Source organism: Palaemon carinicauda, chromosome 15 (assembly GCF_036898095.1).
Source record: "Palaemon carinicauda isolate YSFRI2023 chromosome 15, ASM3689809v2, whole genome shotgun sequence".
In the NCBI taxonomy this organism is placed as follows: domain Eukaryota; kingdom Metazoa; phylum Arthropoda; class Malacostraca; order Decapoda; family Palaemonidae; genus Palaemon; species Palaemon carinicauda.
Genome location: NC_090739.1, coordinates 60,491,901 through 60,509,400, shown reverse-complemented (window position 1 = coordinate 60,509,400; position 17,500 = coordinate 60,491,901). Strand labels below are relative to the sequence as shown.

The 17,500-nt window shown below is 43.1% G+C and overlaps 1 protein-coding gene across 2 annotated transcripts in view; it reads right to left on the bottom strand.

Moving 5' to 3' along the window:
• The window catches only part of Ranbp16 (Ran-binding protein 16), a 538,645-nt gene that overhangs the window by 22,985 nt on the left and 498,160 nt on the right, over positions 1–17,500 (bottom strand). The window lies entirely within an intron of this gene.

Genomic DNA, 17,500 nt, shown 5'->3' with positions numbered 1-17,500 from the left:
TAATGTTCTTTAATATTTTATGAGGTATTGCAGCATGTTTGAGAATGTTCAGTAACATATGCTTTAGAAATTTCGCGAAGAACCTGGTGATGGGATGTTATCTTTTTTTATTTCGGGGACAAAGGGTGGGCAGAGCTAGCTGTGAGAGTCGTCTCGCGGGTGGGTTGGTGTGCATCTGAGAGTTGTCTGACACCCCCTGATACAGCTCTTGACAGTTTTATCTAGTTGGAAACTCTGACGCCCTTATGCAAAGGCACCACACATTCCAAATCCATTTTTAACTTTTGGAGATAGTAGTTAGGTTTCATATAAAAAGGGGACACTAAGGTTACAGTTCAGATAGAGAACTTCAGCTTGAACACAGCCTCCTTCCCTTCTCCCTCTCTCACATAACCCAGTGTATTATTTTGAAAGTGTTCAGTACGTTTAGTGACTCTGTGCCCCAAAGAAAATTGAGTGTTGAAAAGATATGCAAGACAAAAAGTTTATTTTGAATTCATTGTATTAGGGTGAGTGTTGGCATTGTATAAAGTTGTTTATAATTGGCCCAGTAGGAAGAATAAATCTTATAACGTGATCTGGTTATCTATTTTTCATTGAGTGTCAAGCTTGAATATTGTATTATTCAGTTTTAATTTCAAGCTTTTGTATAATTTACATTGCAATATTTCTTTTCTTAATCTAAGGTTTATTCATATATAATAGGTCAAGTCATCATCATCATCATTATTTCAGCCTTCAAAAGTCCTTTGTTTTCTATGTAGGCCTTCCCCAGGTTCCTCCACAGACTTCTATCCCAAGCTATTCTGTGCCACTGTTGCTTATGTTGGTCTAAGTCATCTCGCCAGCGGGTTTTTTGTCTTCCTCGGTTTCTTGTGTATCCTCGGAGTGTCCAGAAGGTTGTTCGTGATGTCCATCTGTTGTCTGTCATCCTGGCAATGTGCCCTACCCAGTTCCATTTGAGCTTGCTAATGGTTTCAAGGATATCAATTAGTTTAGTTTTTTTACGTATCCATTTAGCCGTTTTTCTATCCTTCCATGTTAGATTTAGCATAATTCTCTCATGTGCCCTCTGCATTGTTCGTAATTTAAGGGGAAGCTTTTTTGTTAGATTCCAAGTTTCGGCCCCATAGGTGACAAGTGGGGAGGATACATTGATCATAGACTTTCCTTTTTAAGATGATAGGAATCTTCTTATTTATTAACACTGTACTGGCTCTTCGAAACGCTTGCCAACCAAGGGTTATTCTTCTTTTTATCTCGCTCTCTTTACAGGCATCATGTAGAGATTCGTTGTCCTAGGTAGATGTAGTGGTTCACTTCCTCAATTTGTTGGTTTTCAATTTCAAGTATGTCATCTGCATTTTCAGTATATTTATTGCTCATGACTTTGGTCTTTTGGAAGTTCATGTGGAGGCCAATTGATTTGCTTGCTTCATTTAACTCGGTGAGCATATGTTGAAGCTCTTCTTTGGTGTGAGCAGTGATATTGATGTCATCAGAAAATCTTAGGTGACTTAGATATTCTCCATCTATTTATATTCCTTTTTCTTGCCAGTTGAGTTGTCAGAAAGCCCTCTCCAGGCAGGCAGTAAACAGTTTGGGTGAGCTAGTGTCACCTTGTCTGAGTCCTCTCTTCAGTTGGAATGGGTCAGAGTTCTTGTGGAGGCGAATAAATGATGTTGCATGGTCATAGATGTGACAGAGTACATTAATGTAAACTGAGTCAACTCCCTGTTCTTCCAGCACTGACATGACCTCCTCAGTTTCAACCGAGTCAAATGCTTTGGTGTAATCTACAAGTGCTACTACTAGTGGTATCTTATATTCATTTGTTTTCTCAATGATTTGGTTTACTGTTTGTAGATGGTCAATTGTGGAGTAGCCTCTTCTAAAGCCCGCTTGTTCCCTTGGTGATTTTCATCAATCTTTCCTACAATTCGGTTGGTGATAACTTTGGTGAAAATTTTATAAATAACATTAAGGAGGCTGATTGGCCCGTTGGTTGTTCATGTCTCTGGGGTCGCCTTTTTGTAGAGTAGAATGAGGATAGCTTTATTCCACTGTTCTGGCATCAAGTTATATCATTTCAGATCGTAACATTTTTTGTCTCACTCTAAGTTTTGTTCATATTTAATTTTTTCCAGTGACATTTTATGTAAATTCTTAAAAAGTGTTATAATCTATGCATAATATATTTATTTTTATAAAGAGTGTACAGTAGTAGGCTACTCCAATGATCATTATTAAGAACCAGATTCCACCCATTTCCTGTTAAGAACCACAGGTTTAAAATATGTCTCAATAATACTTGAGTAATTACCCAGTTTAGTTTTGAGTGTGCGTAAGAGACCTTTGGATATTCAGTGTTTATATATTGATATCTGGGAGCTATTTAACGGTTTCAGAATTTGTGTATTAATGTTTTAAAGCGCCAATCCTAGCGTTTGCGGCCTTGGCTGCTCCCTCTAGGATTCTTCCCTCCCCTGGGGGACTTCTTGCCTTTCTTGTCCTTGAGCGGAAAGGGCTTAGACCCCACTGTCTTAGCTGCCGTTGTTTTGGTGGGACATGGTTGCTGAGGTGCTGGAGGTTTATAGGGCTTGAATGTCAAAGCCCTATGTAGGAGGGAGTCTTGGTGACTTCCTCCACCTCTCAGCCGCCTGCTTCACGTCCTTAGGCTCAAACAGGTTCGTTCCCATACCGAAAGAATGTCTGAGCCTGTAGATTTTGGTGCTAGGGGACTCCCGGTATTGTCTTGGAGTCCTTTGACTCTCTCCCAGGAGGGATGCAGGACTCCAACAACGACAGAGGTAGGCTCTTCTCCACCCTTATTCGAGATGACTTTACCGCGCGAGGTGGGATTTCCTTAAATGGTGTGACTGGGGAACGTCTCACCTCACGTGACTCTCCTGAGGGCGGGAAAGTGCCTGCCTCGAAGAATTAAAAGGAGACAGCTACATCCTCGGAGAAGTTACCTCGTCCGAAACTCCTCTTTTCCTCTTCGGGGGAGTAGATGCAGCCAAGGATTTGTGGCTCAACTCAGAGAGAACATCTTGAAAGCCTGTGCTACCGCTCTGATTAGAGTCCCAAACCAGGCTGCCTGCTGACGGCTGCGCTGTCAGACACTCCCTCTGGAGGGTAAGTCGCCTGTAAGAAGATAAGGAAGGTATGTTCCTGGACCTTTCTGGAACCTTCCCCCCTACCGGCAAGCGCTGTTCTGTGCTTGGGCGGGGGGGGGGGAGGAATGTGGTGATGGCGCCCTTACCGCGCGTTGTCCGGCAGTCTCGCGTGGGGGAGGGTATTGGCGATCGCGCTAGGGAGCACGCGATGGGGAATACCCGGAGTTCGCGCGCGAGAGACTGTCGAAGCGCTAATGCGTACGGACGAGACTTCATAGAGTGGGCAGGAATCAGATTGACGTACAGGATCAGAATAAAGAGCCCGTGCGGGCCAGAATGTTGGCACGAGCGCGCGCACGGGAGACCATTGGTACCCGCGCGCGGAAAAGATCGGCGCTTGTGCGTGTTACATCAGGGAGCGCGCGCGTGTGCGCAAAGTGCACGAGCGTGCGTGAACGTAGCGTTGTGGGCGCGGGAAACCATCGGTATCCGCGCGCGGAAGAAGATCGTCGGCGCTTGCGCGCATGAAAACATCGTCGGCGCTTGAGCGCGTGAAAAGATCGTCGGCGCTTGCTCGCATTAGATCAGTGGCACGCGCGCACGAAGGTCGCGGTGCACACGCAGGAAACCATCGGTACCCGCGCGGGAGAAGATCGTTGGCGCTTGCGCGCATAAAAAGAAGATCGGCGACCGCACGCGGGAAACCATTGGTACCCGTGCGTGGCGAACGCGCTAGGTTGAAGGGTCAGCTGGCAGGACGATCAGGAACTGGGATGTCCTTAAAAAAAAGGGCGGACATCCCCCGATGAGGACCGTTAACAGGTCTGCTTTAGAGTCCAGGACCGAAGTCCTTGTTGCAGCGCAACGTTGCGCTGGTGGATCTGTAGGTCAGCTGGTGAGTGATGGCACTCAGGAGAACTCTGGAGCACCGTTGAGCGCCTGTGCGCTACCTAAGGGAAAACTCCAACGATGTCCGCTGGCGCGCAGGTGAAAGATGGCGCGCAGGAGATCGCTGGAGCACTGGTGAGCGCCTGTGTGCTATCTCAGGAAACTCCAACGATGTGCGCTGTTGCGCAGGTGAGCGCTGGCGCGCTATAGCAGGAACATTCTTCCAGCGCAGGTGAGCGCGGGCACGCTTTGTCAGGAATCTCCAACGAAGTATGCTGGCGCAAAGGTGAGCATTGGTGCGCAGGTGAAACCTGGCGCTTAAGGGAAGTATGTGCAGTATTTTGCCCATACGCCCTTTTGCCCCGAAAGGATCGATGCCTGTTTAACAACAGGATGCGTTGGTGCCCACAGCGCGTCGGCAGTCAGGAACGGCGACGACAGGTCAGCAGGTCTAGGAGATCGCAAACGATCTGCGGAGAGGTAACGATCCTCCGAAGAGGAGTCTCTATGAGTGGCCTCTCTCGCGAACGAGAGAGGTGAATACTTTGTAGAAGAGACTTGAAGACACTCGTGATGGCGCCCCTTAGGGCTGTTGGATCAGCAAGCTGACCTTATAAGGAGCAATCCTCCGATGAGGTATCTCTATGAGTGGCCTCTCTCGCAAACGAGAGAGGTGACACTTCGTAGAAGAGACCTGAAGACACTCGTGGTGACGCCCCCTGACCTTATCAAGAGCGATCCTCCAAAGAGGAGTCTCTATGAGTGGCCTCTCTCGCGAACAAGAGAGGTGAACACTTCGTAGAAGAGACTGGCCAAGACTTTGCTCCACCCCTGAAGGAAGAGAAACTCGGCAAAGGGGGAGAAGTCTGGCCGAAGGGCAGCACAGTAGTCGACGGCGATGAATTTATTAAGTTATGGGAAGTTCTCCCTCTGCAGGGAGAAGAACACCTGGGGAGGAGACCTCCCTCGGAAGGGAAGTTACCCAACCCCTGGAGGCGAACCTCCTTTAGCCTTTCAAGATGATCTGAAATGCTGGCATGTTGTCACGGGAGTACTTCTAAGAGAAGAGATAACGCCCATGACGACGTCCTCTGAGGGACAGCAGCGACAGCAGATTCCCCAGGCATGAATAGGACAGCTCTGCTTCGTTGGCACTCTTTAGTCAAACGAAGAAAAACTGCATAGTTAACTGGGAAAATAATAAATAATTATTTTAAAAAAAATTCTCCAGGGAGGAACTCCGAAGAGTAACCCCAAGGGAATAGCGTAAAATAAGAATTAAGTATGCGCCCTCCTCCCCTAGCTGACATTCACGGGAGAAGGGGGGGGGGCGGAGTAACTGTAATAAAACAGAATTATAACAGAATTATAATTATCTAAATCATCTAAGAATGTTCACTAATAGTAAGAACCACTGACCCCCGGAAGGGAAGTTCCCCACGGAGAAAGCTGAAAAGTTAAAAATACAATTAGATTTCATTAAAAATAATTGAGACAAACAAACGGACTAGCAACCTAACCCGCAATAGTACGTAGTTGTAGTAAGGGGTGAACGACCTCGAGTATTGAGAGATCGTAGTCAATCTAAAACGCCCACATTCCTTTCGCTGAGAATCCAAGTTTCCCGTAGGAAAAGAGGAATAGCGAAGATAATAGATGAATGAAGAGAGTCCAGCGATGACGATTCCCTGCGGCGGCCGAGTTAACGGATTTGCCGAAGGGAAGACCGATGGATCAAGAGGGAGAGGTCGTTCCCCACGAAGTGGAACTGTGGTGGCCTTGCACTACGCAAGTGTCGTTGTCGTACATCACACACAAACACTGAAAAGAAAACTTACTACATTCTTATACACAAATATATACATAAACATAAAGAATGTTTATATATATATATAACAAGTACAGTGGAACCTCTACACACGAACGTATCTACATTCGAATTTTCCAACATCCGAAGTAAAATTCGAGCAAATTTTTGACTCTACACCCGAATTTTATTTTGACACACGAAGTAAACATTACGCCATTGAGCGTCGAGTGCTCAGTTCTCTATTCTTGTGTGTATTGTGTGGTTGTCCTCTGTTTGGTCTGTTATTAACAGTGCTTATTTTCTTCCTTTTCTCACATTTCCTTTTTTATTTTACCTATAATCATGGTGCCTAAGAAGCTAAGTTTCAGTACAGGAAGAAGGCGATTCTTTCATTAGAATTGAAGCAAGAAATTATAGAAAAACATGAGAGCAGTGTGCATGTGAGTGATACTGTATGGCTAAACAATATGGCCGGAATAGGCCTATGATCTCGAGGATCATCAAGCTGAAGGCAGCCATTAAAGCAAATAACCGTCAAAGGGGATCACCATTATTACAAGACATCTTAGCAATACCCTGGAAGAGATAGAACGCCTTTTGTTGATAGGGATAAAGGACAACGAGATTGTTGGCAACGATCATTTGTGAGAAGGGCCAGCGTGATGAACAGAAGGACAGCATTAACAAGCTCTTTTAAATAAGACTTCTCTCTTTTTCTGTTTCTCTCTAAACATAGCATTAACATGTTCTTTAAATAAAATCTCTCTCTCTCTCTCTCTCTCTCTCTCGTTCTTCTTCGCTGTTATAGTGTTAGATACGTCTATTATTTTTTTTTCCGAGAGAGAGAGAGAGATTAAACAAAAATGTGTTTAGAGTACATATGATTTTTAACAGCGTCAACGAGTTGAAAAACAATTAAATGTAACTAAGAAAGTAATAACAGCTAATCTGAATTCCTTTATTAACTAAAACAAATATTGATACAAACACACTCGTGTGCGTATGCACAAACACACACACACAGGTGCAATAATTGCTACGCAGTAAGAGAGATGGTCGGGCAGGAGGAAGAGATGGTGACTGCGATAACATACCGTAACTCGTCACTGAAAGTGATGAAAATAAAAAATAAAAAAAAAATGTAAAAAATATGAAATATAAAAATAAAAAAAAATAAATAAGCTAAGTTAGATTAAAATTTCCGTAGTGTAAGTTACGGTATGTTATCGCAGTCACCATCTCTACCTCCTCGCCGATCGTGTCTCCTCGTGCGTGTGTGTGTGTGTTTGCGCATACGCACACGAGTGTGTTTGTATCAATATTTGTTTTAGTTAATAAAGGAATTCAGATTCGCTGATATTGTTTTTTTAGTTACATTTAACTGTCTTTCAACTCGTTAACGCTGTTAAAAATCATATGTACACAACACATTTTTGTTTAATCTCTCATTTTTGTTTAATCTCTCTCTCTCTCTCTCTCTTTCTCTCTCTCTCTCTCTCTCTCAGAAAAAATTAATAGGTCTCTAACACTAACAGTGAAGAAGAACAAGAGAGAGAGAGAGAGAGAGAGAGAGAGAGAGAGAGAGAGAGAGAGAGAGAGAGAGAGAGTATTTATTTAACCCTGGAACGGTACGGTGGGTCGTCCGCGACCCCGAGCGTCAAAACAAAAGAAGTTTTTCTCACGTGACTCACCCCCGTGACTGAATTTGTGGGTGATCGACCTGCAGTCGGTGTCTCGCCTACACGCTCTAGTAGTGTCCAGATGTGCATCGCTGTAGCTGTACTCCTTCCCAGATTTCTGAGACGCGTCGGGGTCGAGCACGACCGAGTTTACCCATCTAAGGTAAGTTGCATAATTATCAAAGTTATTACGTATTATGAAATTGTCGTAGAATGGTGCAACTTGTATAGGTTATCAGTTGTGGAAAGTCTTGGTGGATGGTTTGGTTACCATGTGCATGATTTTGTTTTTAGTTGAAATGTCGTTCATCACCACGAGGACCATTTTACCGCGAGTGTCCCTTTTTCAGTTTTTTTCATTTTTTGGCCAAGTCATTTTTCCGTAAGAAATTGCCAAATAGTGTCGCAAAACTTTTGCTTTTATAGTGTTGGAAAGTGTGTCTAGATGATCTGGCTACCCATGCGTGACTTTGTTTTTGTCAGATACGCCGTAGATATTGGTATGTGGGGTATTTTCCTGCGGTTGCCAATTTCTGTTTTTTTCAATATTTGTAAAAATTTACTACGTAGTAAGGAATTGCCATATACTATTGATTTTTTTTTCATGTTTATTTGTTAGAAAGTGTGCCTTGATGGTTGGGCTAACACGTGCATGTCTTCTTTTTTATCTGAGATGCCGTATATTAGAATGTTGGCCCTTTTTCCACGAGTGCCCCTTTTTCAGTTTTTTTCATTTCTTGGCTAAGTCATTTTTCCGTGAGAAATTGGCAAATAGTATCGCAAAACTTTTATTCTTATAGCATTAGAAAGTGTGTATAGATGATCTGGCTACCCATGCGTGACTTTGCGTGACTTTGTTTTTGCCAGATACGCCGTAGATATTGGTATGTGGAGTATTTTCCTGCGGTTGCCAATTTCTGTTTTTTTTCAATATTTGTAAAAATTTACTACGTAGTAAGGAATTGCCATATAGTATTGATTTTTTTTTCATGTTTATTTGTTGGAAAGCGTCTTTTGATGGTTGGGCTACTACGTGCATGTCTTTTTTTTATCTGAGATGCCGTATATTATAATGTTGGCCATTTTTCCGCGAGTGCCCCTTTTTATTTGTTTTGCATTTTTTTGCTTAGTCATGTTACCGTAAGGAATTGGCAAGTAGTGTCGCAAAACTTATATTTTTATAGTGTTGGAAAGTGTTTCTAGATGATCTGGCTACCCATGCCTATCTTTTTTTTAGCCACATATGGCGTATATATAGGTATGTGTTCGATTTTCCTGTGATTGCCATTTTTTCGTTTTTTCCCATTTCTTTCAAAATTACTACGTACTAAGGAACTATCACAGAGTAATGATTCTTTTAGATGTTTATTTGTCGGAAAATGTGCCTTGATGGTTTGCCTAGCACGTGGCTGAAATTTTTTTTTTCTGATATGACCACCATTAGCTCGTTGCCATTTTTCATCGAGTGCCCCTTTTTATTTGTTTTGCATTTTTTTGCTTAGTCATGTTACCGTAAGGAATTGGCAAGTAGTGTCGAAAAACTTATATTTTTATAGTGTTGGAAAGTGTTTCTAGATGATCTGGCTACCCATGCCTATCTTTTTTTTAGCCAGATATGGCGTATATCTAGGTATATGTTCGATTTTCCTGTGATTGCCATTTTTTCCTTTTTTCCCATTACTTTCAAAATTACTACGTACTAAGGAACTATCACAGAGTAATGATTCATTTAGATGTTTAATTGTCGGAAAATGTACCTTGATGGTTTGCCTAGCACGTGGCTGAAATTTTTTTTTTCTGAAATGCCCACCATTAGCTCGTTGCCATTTTTCATCAAGTGCCCCTTTTTATTTGTTTTGCATTTTTTTGCTTAGTCATGTTACCGTAAGGAATTGGCAAGTAGTGTCGCAAAACTTATATTTTTATAGTGTTGGAAAATGTTTCTAGATGATCTGGCTACCCATGCCTATCTTTATTTTTAGCCAGATATGGCGTATATATAGGTATGTGTTCGATTTTCCTGCGATTGCCACTTTTTCGTTTTTTCCCATTTCTTTCAAAATTACTACATACTAAGGAACTATCACAGAGTAATGATTAATTTAGATGTTTATTTGTCGGAAAATTTTGTTTACTTCTTTTTTTATTGAATATCAAATTTTTTTAGCTAAAATATTATATTGTTTTACAATTTTTTTTTTCGATTTTATTTCCCTTCAAAAATTTTTTTTTGGGTCAGAATTCTAATTTTATAGTCGTAAAATAATCGACAATCATCCAGCAACCCACCATACAATAATTAGATTAGTAAATAACACCTTGAAATTGACATACCCTTCCTACATTTCAGGTGGCAGATTAGGGAGTCTGAGTCAGTGTGGTTGGCGGCCATTTTGTGGACATATCCGAAGCGTAAGTTGTTCTATCTATATATATATATATATATTCTTGTTCCCTATAGAATTTGTGATATTTTGGTATATTTTTACCTGCATTTTTTACTTGCATAAATATCATATTATATATCAAATATATGTATTTTTTTACAAAATTTCTAAGTACTCAAAAAATGACCTTTAGATATGGCCCCTGATATAAATGTAATTTACAAAATAATGAAGATTTTTTTACATATTTCTATTTTAGGATAACATATGTTTATTCCCTAAAAAAATTAGCCACTTCCTATTTCATTTGGGTACCCAAAAAAATTCATGAAATTTGGACAAATTTTTTTGGCCAAAAAAAAGTTACCCTTTTTTTTTCTCATTTCAGATCTTCACCTCCATGGGTCCGACTTCATCCAAAATACATCAAGATGTGTCCTAAACATTCAAGAATCAATTCCTAAAAGGATTTGTGTATATATATATATAAATTTTTTTTTTTATGAATTTTTATGTAAGGTCTTGTTTTTTTTCCTACTTAATTTTTAAAAATATTTATAATAAATAGTTTTTCTGCAGATGAGTAGTATTTATCTTTACAGTAGTTTTGAGCATTCATTGAAATTTTTTTTGGCAAAAAAAAGAGGTTACTGCAAAAACAGATTTTTCAAGAATTTTTTTTTGTGTCGGGGTCGCGCGCGACCGAGTATACCCTTAAAGGGGTGTCCGAGGAGCGTACCTAGCCAGGGTTAAAGAACATGTTAACACCATGTCTACCTTCTCGCCGATCGTCCGTCTCCTCCTGGCGTAGCAAATCCTACACCTGCGTTGGCCTGTCTCTGAGATAAAGTGGCAATAAAACAAATTTTTTTATTTATTATTTCTTTATAATTATCTTTTTTACATGCTTCTTTCATATTATGCAGTTATGTTATTGTTATGTGTAATTATGTGTAGCCATTTATTAGGGATTTATTATGGGTTTTTAGGCTGAGGAACGAATTAAATGAATTACCATGTATTCTTATGGGAAAATTAGTTTCTACATCCGAAGTTGGTTGTGGAACGAATTAAATTCGTATGTAGAGGTACCACTGTATAAGAAAAAGTAAGTAAAAAGACAAAAAGCATTGATGGCCGTTAAAGAGGCAAGGGCGAAAGCGGACATGTCCGACTACCACCCGAGCCGAGAGCAAAGTGAACTCAATCACAGGTGTGTGTGAGGGGGGGGAGGTAGCAAGCTACCCCCCCTACCCCCCACTAACTAGCGGTGAGGTTGTAAACCCTCGTTAAAATTCTAATGGCTCGTCATTTCAGCTACGCCGAAAGTAATTACCCATATTAAATAGCGTGGTTTATATTTCAGTTACGGAACAAACTGAATGCTTTTTATCGTTAGGGTGACCGGAGTAGAAATGTACATATGAAAATTTATTGGTAGACTTTCTATATATGGAAAACTCAATTTATGTTTCTCTAACTATTAAAACATCTAAAAATGGGATACGGTTATTTTCTTCATTATCTATAGCAAATTTAATTTTAATGAGATTACTATGAACAAGTTTTTGGTATGGCTATGGGTAATCCTTTGTCCCCACTTTTATCCAACATATAAATGGAGTTTTTTTTAATCTAGATTAATTCCTTCAGTGTGGTCTTCCCATATTGTTTGGTATCGATATGTTGATGATGTTTTAGGAATTTTACAAGAAAATTTTAATCTTGAGGGTTTAGTTTCAATCATTAATTCACTGGTACCATCTATAAAATTTACTATAGAAAATGAAAAAAATAACCATATCTCATTTTTAGACGTTTTAATAGTTAGATTGTGGTCAAGAAGTTCGCATGATTGGCCTTGATTTTAGTGCTGCTTTTTTACTATGTTAATCATGAGGCCCTTGTTTTCAGACTCAAGCAGTTGGGAATGGGTGGGTCGTTTCTTAGCATCATTACTGAATTTTTAAGTAATAGATTGCAAAGAGTTGTTGTTGATGAGCACCATAGTGAGTATATGAATGTGATATCTGGTGTTCTTCAAGGTAGTGTGTTTTGCCCATTATTTTTCATACCATATACACAAGACATGTGATTTGGTCTAGAAAACAAGCTTATTGTATAACCAGATGATGCTACTCTCTTTGCATCAATCCCATCTCCTGAATTACATCTGCGGTTGCTGAATCCCTTAATAGAAATGTTGCTAAAATTAGTGCATGGTGCACATTATGGGATATGAAGTTGAATCCTAACAAAACTCAAAGTACGATTGCAAGTATGTCAAGGACCATGGCTCCTCAACATCTTGATCCCAGCATTGATAATGTTTCTTTAACTTTGTATGTCTCTTAAAATTTAAGGTCTGATTCTCAACAGCAAATTTCCTTTTGAGAAACACATTGGGTCTGTCTCTTTTTCAATTTCACAAAAAAGTTGGCTTTTAGAGAAAGTCTTTCAAGATTTTTGGTGATCAATCTATTCTGAAAAAAAGTTTTAATTCTTTCATTCTACCTTGTTTTGAGTATTGTTCTCCTGGCTGGTCTTCATCTGCTGATTCTCTTCTTAATTTGGACAGGAACTTATGGTCTATTAAATTTTTTATTCCTGATCTAGATAGTAATCGCTGGCACCGTCGTTCGATTTGTTCATTATGCAGGTTGCATTTTTTATAAATCTGACCATCCTTAACATTCAGATCGTCCTGGACAGTTCCCTCCTGTTCATAATACTAAGTAGGCAGTTAATTATAATAGTCAGGCCATCTCCATCAAGAGGCTCAATACTACACAGTACTCTAGAGGTTTTATTCCAGCTGTGACCAAGTTGTGGAATGATCTTCCTAATTGGGTATTTGAATCAGTAGAACTTCAAAAGTTCAAACTCGCAGCAAATGTTATGTTGAACAGGATTACACAAGATCTTTTAGTTTATATATCACATATCTGTTTTCAATTGTGTTAACATTTTTTAAATATCTTTTAATTTTTCATTACTTTTTATATTGTTTATATATTTCCTTATTTCCTTTCCTTACTGGGCTATTTTTCCTGTTGGAAACCTTGGGATTATAGCATCTTGCTTTACAAACCAGGGTTGTAGCTTAGCTAGTAATAATCATCTCTCTCTCTCTCTCTCTCTCTCTCTCTCTCTCTCTCTCTCTCTCTCTCTCTCTCTCTCTCTCTCTATATATATATATATATGACAAATTCGTAGATAATTTGTATTTTTCCTAACTATACAAACCTTAGCTATTTACATGGGGTAATAACTTCGGCGTAGCTGAATGACGAGCCATAAGAATTTTAACGAGGGTTTACTACCCCACCGCTAGTTAGCGGGAGGGGGAGGGGTAGAGAGGGGTAGCTTGCTACCCCTCCCCCCTCACACACACAGTGAGTGCTTCACTTTGCTTAGAGGTAGGACTTATCTTGGGGGACAGGGCTGGCGGGCAAATATGTGTAAATAGCTAAGGTTTGTATAGTTAGGAAAAATACAAATTATCTACGAATGTCATTTGTTCCGTAACTGAAATTCAAACCACGCTATTTACATGGGGTGACTTAACCCTTAGGAAGGGTGGTAAGTCCCTGCCATACTGGCTTTGGCTTGCCCGGGGATTCCATAATCGAGTGTCTACGTACTCAGACAATAGGGAATCCCTGCTCCTCGCTAGCAGCTGTGAAACTGCTGTGGTCTACGTAAGCTGTGTGCGAAGGTGAAAAGTGACTCATCCTAGGAAGTTGACCTGGAGTTCCTCAGATGGAAATCTAGGCTAGGACTCTCCCAATACCACCTCGTCAGGGTATGGGGACATGACAGTATTACACTTAATACTAGGAACACAAGGAAGCATGGTTTACCTACAGTGGTTTGAGATCAGCTGTGCAGAGAACCCAGGGGGCTGCTTTCTCCGAGGGAGGAGAGGATGAAGAAAAGAATACGGGCCAGACATACCTTTTCATTCATGCAGACTAAGACCGGGTAACAATGCCCTCAACCTTCTGCTACTTGTCCATTAAGGAGCCTGAGGTTTAGACCAGCTGTTGTGCTGCCACCACAGGGCCGATAGAAAACGTATTGAGCCTCCTGTAGGTCACGTCTTGCAGGTAGTGGGCTGTGAAGGTGGTCTGACGCTTCCACACCCCAGCTTGAAAGACCTGCGTCACTGAATAATTCTTCATGAAGGCCAGGGACGTAGCTATGCTCCTGACGTCATGTGCTCTAGGGCGACGTGACGGAGAAGGGTCAGGATTCAAGGCCAGGTGTATTACCTTGCGAATCCAGGCTGAGATGGTATTCCTGGTGACCCTTCTCTTCGTTTTCCCAATGCTCACGAACAAGGCTTGAACATGGGGACGAACTGCAGGTGTTCTCTTAAGATACCTCAGACTCCTTACCGGGCAAAGTAGGAGATGGTCTGGGTCATCTGTTACAGAACGAAGACTCGGAACCTGGAAAGAGTCGAACCGAGGGTCCGGCACTCCCGGGTTCTGAGTCTTGGCAACAAAATCAGGGACGAACCTGAACGTTACCTCCCTCCATCCCCTTGAATGGGCGATGTCGTATGAGACCATGCAGTTCGCCGACTCGCTTGGCCGAGGCCAAAGCTAGCAGGAACACCGTCTTCCAAGTAAGGTGGCGATCTGAAGCCTGGCGTAGTGGTTCGTAGGGAGGTCTCTTTAGGGACCTGAGAACTTGAACCACGTTCCAAGGAGGGGGTCTTACTTCCGACTGAGGGCAGGTAAGTTCATAGCTTCGTATGAGAAGAGAAAGTTCCAGCGAGGAAGAAATGTCCATTCCTTTGAGCCTGAAGGCAAGACTTAAGGCTGAGCGATAGCCTTTCACTGCCGAGACTGAAGGGCGCATTTCCTCCCGCAAATACACGAGGAACTCCGCTATTGCTGGAATAGTGGCATTGAGTGGAGAGATACCCCTTCCACGACACCAACCACAGAAAACTCACCACTTCACCTGGTAGACCCCTGCGGATGACTTGCGCAGGTGTCCAGACATCCTGTTCCTAACTTGTTGCGAAAATCCTCTCTCTTTGAGGAGATGCTGGATAGTCTCCAGGCGTTAAGTCGAAGCGAAGCTACGGCTTTGTGGAAGATGTTGGCATGTGGTTGTTTGACTAGCTCATGACGTGGAGGGAGTTCCCTTGGAGGCTCCGTAAGGAGTTGCAGAAGGTCCGGGAACCATTCTGCGAAATGCCATAGCAGAGCTATCAGGGTCATTGACAGGTTGACCGATATTCTGGTCTTGTTGAGTACTCTTCTCATCAGAGAGAACGGTGGAAAAGCGTACACATCGATGTTGTCGCACCGTTGTTGGAAGGCATCTTGCCAGAGAGCCTTGGGGTCCGGGACTGGGGAGCAGTACAGCGGGAGCTTGTAGTTCAGTGCTGTAGCGAACAGGTCCACAGTCGGGGAACCCCACAAAGTCAGGACTTTGTTGGCTACTTGAGGATCCAAAGACCACTCAGTACTCACTATCTGTGTCGCTCTACTCAGACTGACGGCGAGCACATTCCTTTTGCCCTGAATGAAGCGAGCTGCTAGTGTGATCGAGTGGACTTCGGACCATCTCAGTGTCTCTACTGCCAGATGGGATACTTGTTCTGAAAAGGTACCTCCCTGCTTGTTGATATAAGCCACCACTGTGGTGTTGTCGCTCATTACTACCACAGAGTGGCCCGCCAAGACTTGGTGGAACTTATGAAGTGCCAGGAACACGGCCTTCATTTCTAGCAGGTTTATGTGAAGGTACTTTTCTGATTCTGACCACAGGCCTGAGGTCCTGTGGTTCAGAACGTGCCCCCCCCCCTTCTTTGATGCGTCCGAAAACAACATCAAGTCCGGGGGGAGGACGAGAAGATCCACTCCCTTTCGTAGGTTCTCGTCTGGCACCCACCACTGGAGATCCGTCTGGTCCGGTTGTCCCATAGGGATCAGGGTGTCCGGGGAATCGTGTCCTTGATTCCACTGCGATTTGAGTTACCACTATAGAGATCTCATTCTGAGGTGACTGTTGGGAACCAGACAGGCCAGGGAGGAGAGATGGCCAAAGGAGACGTAACCACGTTTGGGCTGGAAGTTCTTCTCGTGTGAGGAAAGGTCTCGCGACCTTCCTCAGCCTTGCTATCCTGTCGTCTGATGGGAAGGCTTTGTGGAGATTGGTGTCTATGACCATGCCAAGATATACCAGTCTCTGAGAGGGCTGCAGAGAGGACTTCTCGAGGTTTACCATGATCCCTAGATCTTGGCAAAGTTCGAGAAGCTCGTCTCGGTGGCGAAGAAGGGTTGCCTTCGAGTCTGCTAGGAACAGCCAGTTGTCCAGATAACGGAGGAGACGGATGCCAATCCTGTGAGCCCATGATGATATCAGGGTGAACACCTTGGTGAACAATTGGGGTGCTATGGAGAGACCGAAGCACAGCACCTTGAACTGGTAGATCTTGTCGTCTAGGCAAAATCTTAAGTACTTCCTTGAAGACGGGTGGACTGGGATCTGGAAGTAAGCGTCCTTCAGGTCCAGTGGGCACATGAAGTCTTGTGGTCTCACTGCAAGCCTGACCGTGTCTGCCGTCTCCATACTGAACGGAGTCTGTTTGACAAACCCGTTCAGTGTCGAGAGGTCGATGACTGGTCTCCAGCCTCTAGACGCCTTCTCACAAGAAAGAGTCGACTGTAGAAGGCTGGGGACCCGTCCACCCCCTCTTGGAGAGCGTCCTTCTTCAACATAGTCTGAACTTCTGCCCGGGAAGCCTGTCCCTTTACCGATCCCATGGTAAGGGAGCTCAATGACACTGGATTCACTGTCAGGGGAGGTAGACATGAGATGAACGGAACGCGATAACCCTGACTGATTACGGAAATCATCCAGGTATCTGCCCCGAGTTGCTGCCACCTTGCCGCGCAACTTTGTAGGCATCCCCCCACTGGTGGACATGCAGGGGGACTGCCAATCCTAGCGTTTACGGCCTCGGCTGCTCCCTCTAGGATTTTGACCTCCTCCCCTGGAGGACTTCTTGCCCCTTCTGCCCTTGGCAGGAAAGGGCTTAGACACCTTCTGCTTCGCTGTCGTTGTCGTTGTCTTCCTAGTGTCCTTACCTGGACGGGGTTGCTGAGCTGCTGGAGGTTTGTAAGGCCTCGATGTCAGGGCCTTGTGGATGAGGGAATCCTGATTGGACTTCCTCCACCTCTCAGAGGCTAGCCCCACGTCCTTTGGCTCAAACAAGCTCTTACCGAGAACGGAAGAGTGTCTGAGCCTGCTGGCCTCAGAACTGGGGACCTTCTGGTGGAACCTCTAAGCCACTGCGTCCCAACGCTTGAGAATCGTGTTGGCCCACAAGCTCGACACTTGATGGGCCAGAAACTCAATGGTTCGTGTGACTGAGAGTAAGAATGTCTCCAGTGCCTTCCTGGTACTTTCTTTGGACAGGTCCTCAGAATGTACATCTGGACATCTGGCTCAGAGATCCCAGCCAGATGTCCAGCCACGAAGTTGCCTGCATGGCACATTTCGCAACTTTCTCCTGGCTTAGGATCTCACTTGCGGAATAGGACACTTGCCGGTTGGAGTCTCTCTCAAGAGGGACTCCCCCAGTGAGTTCTT